The sequence below is a fragment of the Corythoichthys intestinalis genome, unplaced genomic scaffold (assembly GCF_030265065.1).
Source record: "Corythoichthys intestinalis isolate RoL2023-P3 unplaced genomic scaffold, ASM3026506v1 HiC_scaffold_84, whole genome shotgun sequence".
NCBI lineage: Eukaryota > Metazoa > Chordata > Actinopteri > Syngnathiformes > Syngnathidae > Corythoichthys > Corythoichthys intestinalis.
In genome coordinates this window covers 1-8603 of record NW_026651653.1, presented here as the reverse complement: position 1 = coordinate 8603, position 8603 = coordinate 1, and the positions used below count along the sequence as shown (strand labels likewise).

Here is an 8603-nt window from a genome sequence, read left to right as displayed (position 1 = left end):
TCCCCACAAACTTTTAATTAGCCTTACCTTTTTTGCATGATATAATGTTCAGTTATATAGAGAATTTAGATCTTTCAATAGTTCCATATGTTGTAAGGATAGAATTGACCCTACCATTATTAAGTGAATCATTTTCATTATGTTTATGTTTGCTAATAAAAACCAGACATTTATTCAGGAAGTTTTCAAAATGTTTCTTTAGTATTTTTTGAAAACAAAGGTTTGAATCGAACAGTGTATCATCTGAACCAATGCACGTAAAAGTTATTATCAGAAGATAAGGATTTATTTTGCATTGATCATTTTGCCTATTAATTAATTAGGTTCATATACATGAGAAATGTGGCCCTTTGCCCCCTTCATCCAATCTGTTTGGTCTAATTGATGTCCCGTCCCCAGCAAAAAGTGTACCTACATGCAAGTTATGCTGTTATATCGTCCCTACGAATGTTGAGACCAAACCTATGCCCTTCCAAAGTAACGCCGGTTTTTGTGGTGAAGGACAGGCGCAAGACCACAAACAGTTTTCATTTCAATCTTATAAAAAAAAAAAATAATAATAATAATAATAAAAAAAGAGCTTAGACCAAGAAAAATACAATAGAATATTTAAAAACTCAATTTTGGCCTTAAATAAAATATTCTTTGTATATTCTTTTTGGACAAGCGTTCAGGAGGCATCCAAACCAGATGGCCGAACCCCCTCAGCTGGCTCCTCACAATGCGGAGGAGTAGCGGCTCGATCCTCCATCCCGGATGATCACTTTTTCACAATTATCCAAGAATGAACTCTTTACACTCTGCGTAGTAAAATCGGGGACGCGGCGTCCCCTTGATATGTGTTGGCCATAACGTCTGTTGTACCATAAAGAAAATAAATAATTTTTGGGCAGTACATAGACGAATAGTAGCTCTTTCATTCAATACCAGATGTCCTGACAGATCCAGATACCTGTTGCATTGTACCCAAATGAGTTTTCCGCAGAGCCAGGCGGTTTACCAAAAATTGACCGTTACCAAAATTCTTCACGATGACCGACGTAATTTTGACCATGTCGGTAAATTTGGTCATTTAATAAAACAAGTGAATATAGTCTTTTCATCCCGCTTTGACGCTGTGTTGTTCGGCTACGTTCGTTCCCCTTTAAGAAAGCAGTCAGTGTGTTTACATGTGAAGTCACGTGGTTATCAGGAAATCAAGCAAACAGCAGCCCAGTAGGCTAACGCTAGCGGCTAATGCTACAAGCAAACGTGATGGAGTCGGGCTTAAGGGAGCTTAGCCAAACTTTCACCCGACATTAAGTAGACTCTTGGCGGCCTCCAGGCAGGCTTTCACCCGCTTTCCTCACGATTTCATGAGAGGGTGCTTCTATTGCTTTCTACTGGCTGACGCTAGCGGCTAACGCTACAAATGAACGTGATGGAGTCTGATAGCGGCTCTAACCTTGTCAAAACGGCTGAACTTAATGAGTGGATTGGGCACCGACTGCATCTAGCAATTAGTATGTCGCGTTATTTTGTATCTGTGTGTGTGTGTGTGATTTCTTTGACAGCTTTTATGATGGTAAAGCATTCACCATAAATTATAATCCAACAGTGGGGCTTATAATATCACCATTTAATGGCCACCGCTATTTTTCTGTATGTGCTTGCTTTATTCTCTGTCATTACTGCCATCATAAAATCTTAAACGCTTCATTGGCATAAGAGCAATATAGCTTTAGCGTGTGTGTCTCTGTGGTGGGGGTGCATATGTGCGTGCATGTATTTAAAAAAATGCTCTGAAAAAAAGAAGAAAAAAAAAACAAAAAACAGAAACATTGAAGTAAAAAGCAAAAAGTAATAATGTCACATCAGCCATGAACAATAAGTTGTCTGTTTGAAGTGTACTGTTCAAGTCGTATGTCATTTGTGTTACAATGACATGTTTGCACAGTCGTCGTATTGATTTGTATAATGTTGTTCAAGTCATACTAGCTGTTATAAATGTTCACACTTGAATTCTTACTGTTTACAAGACATTTTCATATACTTAATGTTTAGACTGCATGTACAATTGTTAAACATGTTAAATTGAAAGCTGGTAAATAAAAAAGAGAAACAGTACAGAAAAGCAGTTTCTTTTCAGGTCAGTCACGTCAGCCTCTCGCCATAGTACACGCACACACACACCCACGCATCCCCCACCCCACACACACACAATTTAGTTTTTGTGTCTCAGTTTTTGTGTTTGTTTTTGTGTCTGTCTGTTTGTCAGTTTTTGTGTTTGTTTGTCTATCTGTCAGTTTGTATATTTGTTCGTGCCATGTGAGAGAATATTGTCAAAAGCTGGAGAGGTCATTAGCAAAAAGAGGAACCGGCTGAAACCAAATGCTGCTGAGATGATTCTGTTTTTAAATAAAAATGTGTGAAACACCCAAATCCCCATCCCAGTGTCACTAGCATTCTATACACCTACCATCAAGAGTTCCCTATTGCACAAGCATTTGCGTATTTCATTTAAAAGTAACACAACAGCTTTTTTTTGTTTGTTTGTTTTCATTATTATTATTATTATTTATTTATTTTTTTTATTAATCTGGGGGAAGAATAAAGAATACATTTCAGGCTAGTGGTCAAACCCACTACTGCTCGCACATCAGACATAGTATATAACCACCATACCACCCACAGGTTTCATTGTTCAGATGACACTTGGTCATTTGGTTAGATGACAATTCAATATATTTTTGTCCAGAAGATGTCACCACACTGAATTGTGTCAAATGCCTCGTAGCACGGAACCATCTCAACACATTTGCTTCAGCGGTACAGAAAGCAGCGGTGAAGCAGTGTCGTCTGTCGTGACTCACCACACTGATTCGTGGCAAATGCTTCATAACACTGAATGAACCATTTCGACACGTTGCTTGATATATATTTACTGCTTCAGAAAGCTAAGGTTTCTCCATCACTAGTACGACCCTAATTTCCAAATGTTCCACGTGACGTTGAGACGTGTTTGATGCACGAATTCTTCTTTGTTTGTATGTTTGTTTTCTTTTGATGCACGAGTTCTTTAGAGCGTCATCCTCCAGCCTTTGTGTCGTTGGACGTGCGTGCGTGCGTGCGTGACGTAGTCAAGCTTGTGTGTCTGTCACAGAGCGAAAGAGGCTTGCGTCGTATTAAATTCTCCTCTGAAGTTTATCTGGCTGATCTTCTATCTGGACCTGAGAGATGAAGAAGGCACAATCGCTCCTTTTCCAAGCGTTGACCGTGCTTGGCATTTGGGCTTCGCTTGGTGAGTTCACGTTTTTATTTGACTTCAAGGTGCCTCACTGCAAACGTTGTTGGGACTGGATTTGTTTCTTCAGATCATTAGGGGATCAATATAAAAGGGCATTTTATTGGCCCCACCTCGGGGAAATGTATACTTGTCAGATTACTAGACATATTAAGCAAACTGTCAGTCTCATTTGAAACAATGGAAACAATACGTTATACATCCGCGGTTTTGAGACACTTTCTGATCCGACTGTGAACTTTTGAAAAAAGGGTGTAGTAAAGCCTATTTAAAACTAACGACTGACTTTAAGCATTGATATGCCACTCATTTAACTCACTGACCGCCACTGACTGAAAACCTGAAACATTCACTTCGGTTTGCCTTGGAAGGCTGCAAATGGATTGGACGTCTAGCACCGTCATTGGCACAGAAACGTGAGAATCCATAGCCAGTCCTCCCAGTTAAGAATAAGCGCACTTCTGTTGTTGTCAGTAGTAAGCTAAACGAACCAAAATTATACATTAATACAAATGTATATATATAACTATTTTAAAACTATTAAAATTATTATGAATTAAAAAAAAATAACACTAAATATTACTATTAAATTGTATAATAATAATTTTAATTTAATAATAATAAATTTAATAAATTCATAATAATTTATTTTTTAATTTAATTTTATAGTATTATATAATACTATATTATTATTAGTAGTAGTATTACTAAATATAATAACACTAAATATATAATACTAAGTATTGACTAATGGCAGTTAAATACTCTTGTAGTTTAGTTTTGGTTAGTTTTAGTTTTACACTAAAGGGTCATAGTATTTACCTATGATATAAATAAATATCTACTTTTTTTAATTCCATTATAATCTTAATGATTTTTTAATCAATAAATTATCAATAAACCCAATAGATTTGTATTAATGTATAATTGTATTTTTTCATATATAAATAAAATTAACATTAAAAAATAAAAAATAAATACATATATGTTACAGTTCTACATGGACTGAGGTTTTCAATGCAACGCTTCACATTCCAGGTGTTTTGTTTCACATTGCGAGATGGATAATTTTGTATGTGGTGCTTGTGTGTGTGTTTTGTCATAATGTATCAAACGTAGGAAGAGAATGTCCAAAAGACATGTGCTTCAACACAACAGAAAACTTAGCTCCAAAACCATTGTCTGTGATCTCAATTGATCTGGATCATGAATACATATAGGTTGAGGTGCTGGAGGGGGAGGGATAATTGAACTTTTAATGACCGAAGGGAAAACAAACAACAACAAAAAACCTGCAGTTGAACACAATCTTGATGACTTTTACAATTGTTGTTACAATATGATTAACACCCCCCACCAACACAAACCTATATAAAGACAAACCGAACACTTTAAAATGCAACTTTTTTTCACCTCGACCTATAACCTTACTCACCTTGTCTTCACTGATGCAAAAGCATCTATTGCACTTTCATATGACAGTTGTTTTGGAAGGGCACTTCTTTCCTGGACTTGGTGGGCTTGGACTTGGTGCTGATGTGGATAAGTTCGCTGTAAAATGACACATTTCAAAGGTAAAGCGTTGGTCAACAACATGTCACTTGTATTCTGCTTGCCTTTAGCCAAAGCATCGAAAGCGTTACTCTTTGCACATCCTAAGTGTGTGTGGGTGTGTGCGTGCGTGTGTGTGTGTGTGTTTCAGACAACCCTATGCTGAGAGCTACAAACTCTTTTGTGAACAAGTGATCCGTCAAAGGATTATCGTTGACAAAGAAGTGCTCAGAATGGACAAGCCAAGAAGGTTGTTCGTGAACATCGTGAAGAACCATGAGGATCTTGATGCTTCAGACTACAGGTAATTTATAAATATTCATACTAAAAAGTATTTTTTTTTTTTTTTTATTTAGTCTCTGAAAAAAAGCCTTGAGAGAACGTTTCATTTTGTTCTCTTTGGTGTATTTGTGTGAATGAGAAATATAAGCGCAAGAGTGAATGTATTATGTGGGTGTGTGTGATGTGAATATGTGTGTCTTGTGCTCATCTTTCCCTTTAACTTTGTTTCAGGCGGGATATGCTGAAAAGAAGATTGAAGTGTGATTTCCCCCAATTAGTTTTTTATGGGGAGAGATTTGTCTCAAAAATATTCTCACAAATGCTTTCGCGATTCACACATATCTTTTGTAGATGCACAAATATATCAGAGATTTTCACATGTATTTTCGAGATCCACAAATATATCCATGAGTTTCACATGTGTTTTTGTAATTCACAAGTATATCCTCGAAATTCACATGTGTTTTTTTTATGTAGTGCGTGCACTCATCATGAATTATTGTTTGTAAGCATTCGAATTGTATATGGGAATCAGCGGCCGCGTGCATTTATTTTTGAGACAAACATAACAAGAAACGGTCAAATTTTCTCACACAAGCGCATTCGCGATTCACACATGTGTTTTTCGAATTCACAAATACATCCGCGATTCTCACAAATACATTAGTGATTTTCACACGTGTTTTTCAGATCCACAAATACGTCCGCGTTTTCCTCGTGTGTTTTTTAAATCCACAAATACTTCCGCAAATGTCGCATGTTTTTTTAATGATGTGCGCGCAATTATCATGACTTGACATTTTTTAAGCATTCAGTTTTGCTTGTGAATTGCTGGAGCTGTGTTTTTTTTTTTTTTTTTTTTTTTTTTAAACAGCGAACACGCGCATTTCTTTTTGAGACAAACGTCACTCGATGTTTCACCAAGATTTTCTCACACACAGTAAACCAAGAATTTTCACGTGTCTCAAATAACCTCCGCCTCAGTCCGATAGGCGGCAGTATTGAGCGCATAGAAAGGTCAAAAGTGCCCATCAACACAGATGGCAAATGGTGTTCTACTTATGTAGCGCTTTTCCACCTTTCAAGGCGCTCAAAGCGCTTTACACTACATCGCCATCTACATACAGGTGACGCAGCACCAGGAGCAATGTGGGGTTCAGTATCTTGCTCAAGGATACTTAGGCGAGTTCATCAGGGCAGAGAATTGCACAACCTCTGGGTTGGGGGACAACTACTCTACCGCAGAGCCACGCCATCCCCATCCCCATCCCCAGGTCACATACGGACACCTAGCGGGTGACATTACACCGGGCAACAGATAAACAGGTGTCTTGGGTCCGTTGGAAAACCTACCCTATTCCATTTTTTGTTTTTATGTGTGTTAATAAAAAAAAAAAAAAAAAAAAAAGAGAAATGAATCATCTCCCGTTTCCCAATTAAAAACTGCTAATTCAATAACGGAAACGAGACTTAATCCATTTTACCAATTACTGGTTTTGAGCTGAAGTCGAAAAACAAAATATGTCCAATATTTGTTTTTATTAACAAAAAAAAAAAAAACAACAGCACAAATATGCCAGGGGGTTATAAACATTTCAAACATTGCACATCAGGAAAATAACAAAACAAAACAAAAACAAAAAAACAATGAATAATGCTGTGAGCAATTATTCACAAAGAGATTCAAGTTTTTCCACAAATATTGTTATTTTCCGCTTTTAGATTATTTGATTTTTTAAACAGATTTATGTAGCACACAGTCTCGTTATGAAAGTGAGAAAAAGAAGGTAACAGCTTGCTAAATTTACATTTGTGTAGGTAGAATTTCGACAAAATGACAAGATTAATAATAGAAACAATCTCTTTCTTGAGATTCTTATAGAAACAAAAACAAAAAAGACATTTTCCCATTTGAGTTTGAAGTCCACATGTGTAGGCTCCTGATTCTGAACTTGCAAAGTTCTTTCCAAAATTTATTGGAAAAAGAGCAGGTCCAAAAAAGGTGCTGAACTGTCTCTGTATCAATGTCCCACTTTAATTTTTTTCATGTAGTGGTTTGCAGGATAGTACTTATCTATAGATAATTTTGAAAGCGACTTCTTTGACCTTACTTGTCAACCGAAACATATTGGGGATAGTCCATACTTAGGCGTGGACCAAATGATATCTCCAAAAAGACTTAACATATGCTTTGGATCTAATCTCGTTCTGAAATAGAGATCGAGTATATCTATTCAAATTTTTGTTATGTAGTAAACATAATTTCCCCACACTTGAATTTAGTATATTTGGAGGAGATAAAGTTTGAAATGGCATGTTTACATTTCTGCACAGCATAATGAATCCTGAAGGAATCGCATCATCAACACTAGCATATTGCTTAGGTCTAACTGGTAACTGAAAATAATCCCAAAACTCCGCGTAAAACATAGGTGCCATTAAAAAGTTGTGACACAAAAAGTGTCTTCTGCCTCTAATTGTCCAAAAATAAAGATTTGTTTTTGCAAAGAATTCAATGAGCCATGACCCGGAAGACGAGGCCTTATTGAAGAAAAACATCGTTTTCCGGTTCAAGGCTCATTGTAAAAGCGAACTCGGAGGAAAACAAATATTGGTCGTATTTTGTTTTTCGACTTCAGTTCAATAAATTGACATTGTAAAAACGGATTAAGGTTCGTTTTTCGTTTTTTATTTTCCCAAATTAGAAGGAAAAACAAACGGCCTCAAGGTACACGGACAGTCTTGATAGTTCTTGAAGTTTGGGAATCATACTTTTATAGTCTATGCGCTCAAAACTGCCACCTATCAGATGAAGGCGGAGGTTATTTGAGACACGTGAAAATTCTCGGCTTACTGTGTGTGAGAAAATCTTGGTGAAACATCGAGTGACGTTTGTCTCAAAAAGAAATGCGCGTGTTTGCTGTTAAAGAACACAGCTCCAGCAATTCACAAGCAAAATTGAATACTTAAAAAATGTCAAGTCATGATAATTGCACGCACATCATTAAAAAACATGCGAAACTTGCGGAAGTATTTGTGGATTTGAAAAACACTTGTGGAAAACGCGGACGTATTTGTGGATCTGAAAAACGCATGTGAAAATCACTCATGTATTTGTGAGAATCGCGGATGTATTTGTGAATTTGAAAAACACGTGTGAATCGCCAATGCACTTGTTCTTGTTATGTTTGTCTCAAAAATAAATGCACGCGGCCGCTGATTCACAAATACAATTCGAATGTTTGCAAACAATAATTCATGATGAGTGCACGCACAACATTAAAAAACACATGTGAATTTCGAGGATATATTAGTGGATTACAAAAACACATGTGAAACTCATGGATATATTTGTGGATCTCGAAAATACATGTGAAAATCTTGGATATATTTGTGCATCGACAAAAGATATGTGTAAATCGCGAAAGTATTTGTGAGAATATTTTTGAGACAAATCTCTCCCCATAGTTTTTCACACCCCTTTCCA

At 36.6% G+C, this 8603-nt stretch overlaps 1 long non-coding RNA gene across 1 annotated transcript; it reads left to right on the top strand.

Annotated features, from left to right (window-relative positions):
• The first annotated feature begins 3059 nt into the window (after positions 1-3059).
• On the top strand, positions 3060-5563 carry LOC130911694 (uncharacterized). Its single transcript, XR_009062397.1, has 3 exons — positions 3060-4857; positions 4986-5138; positions 5348-5563. It is a non-coding gene; the product is annotated as an uncharacterized LOC130911694 (long non-coding RNA).
• Positions 5564-8603: the final 3040 nt, after the last annotated feature.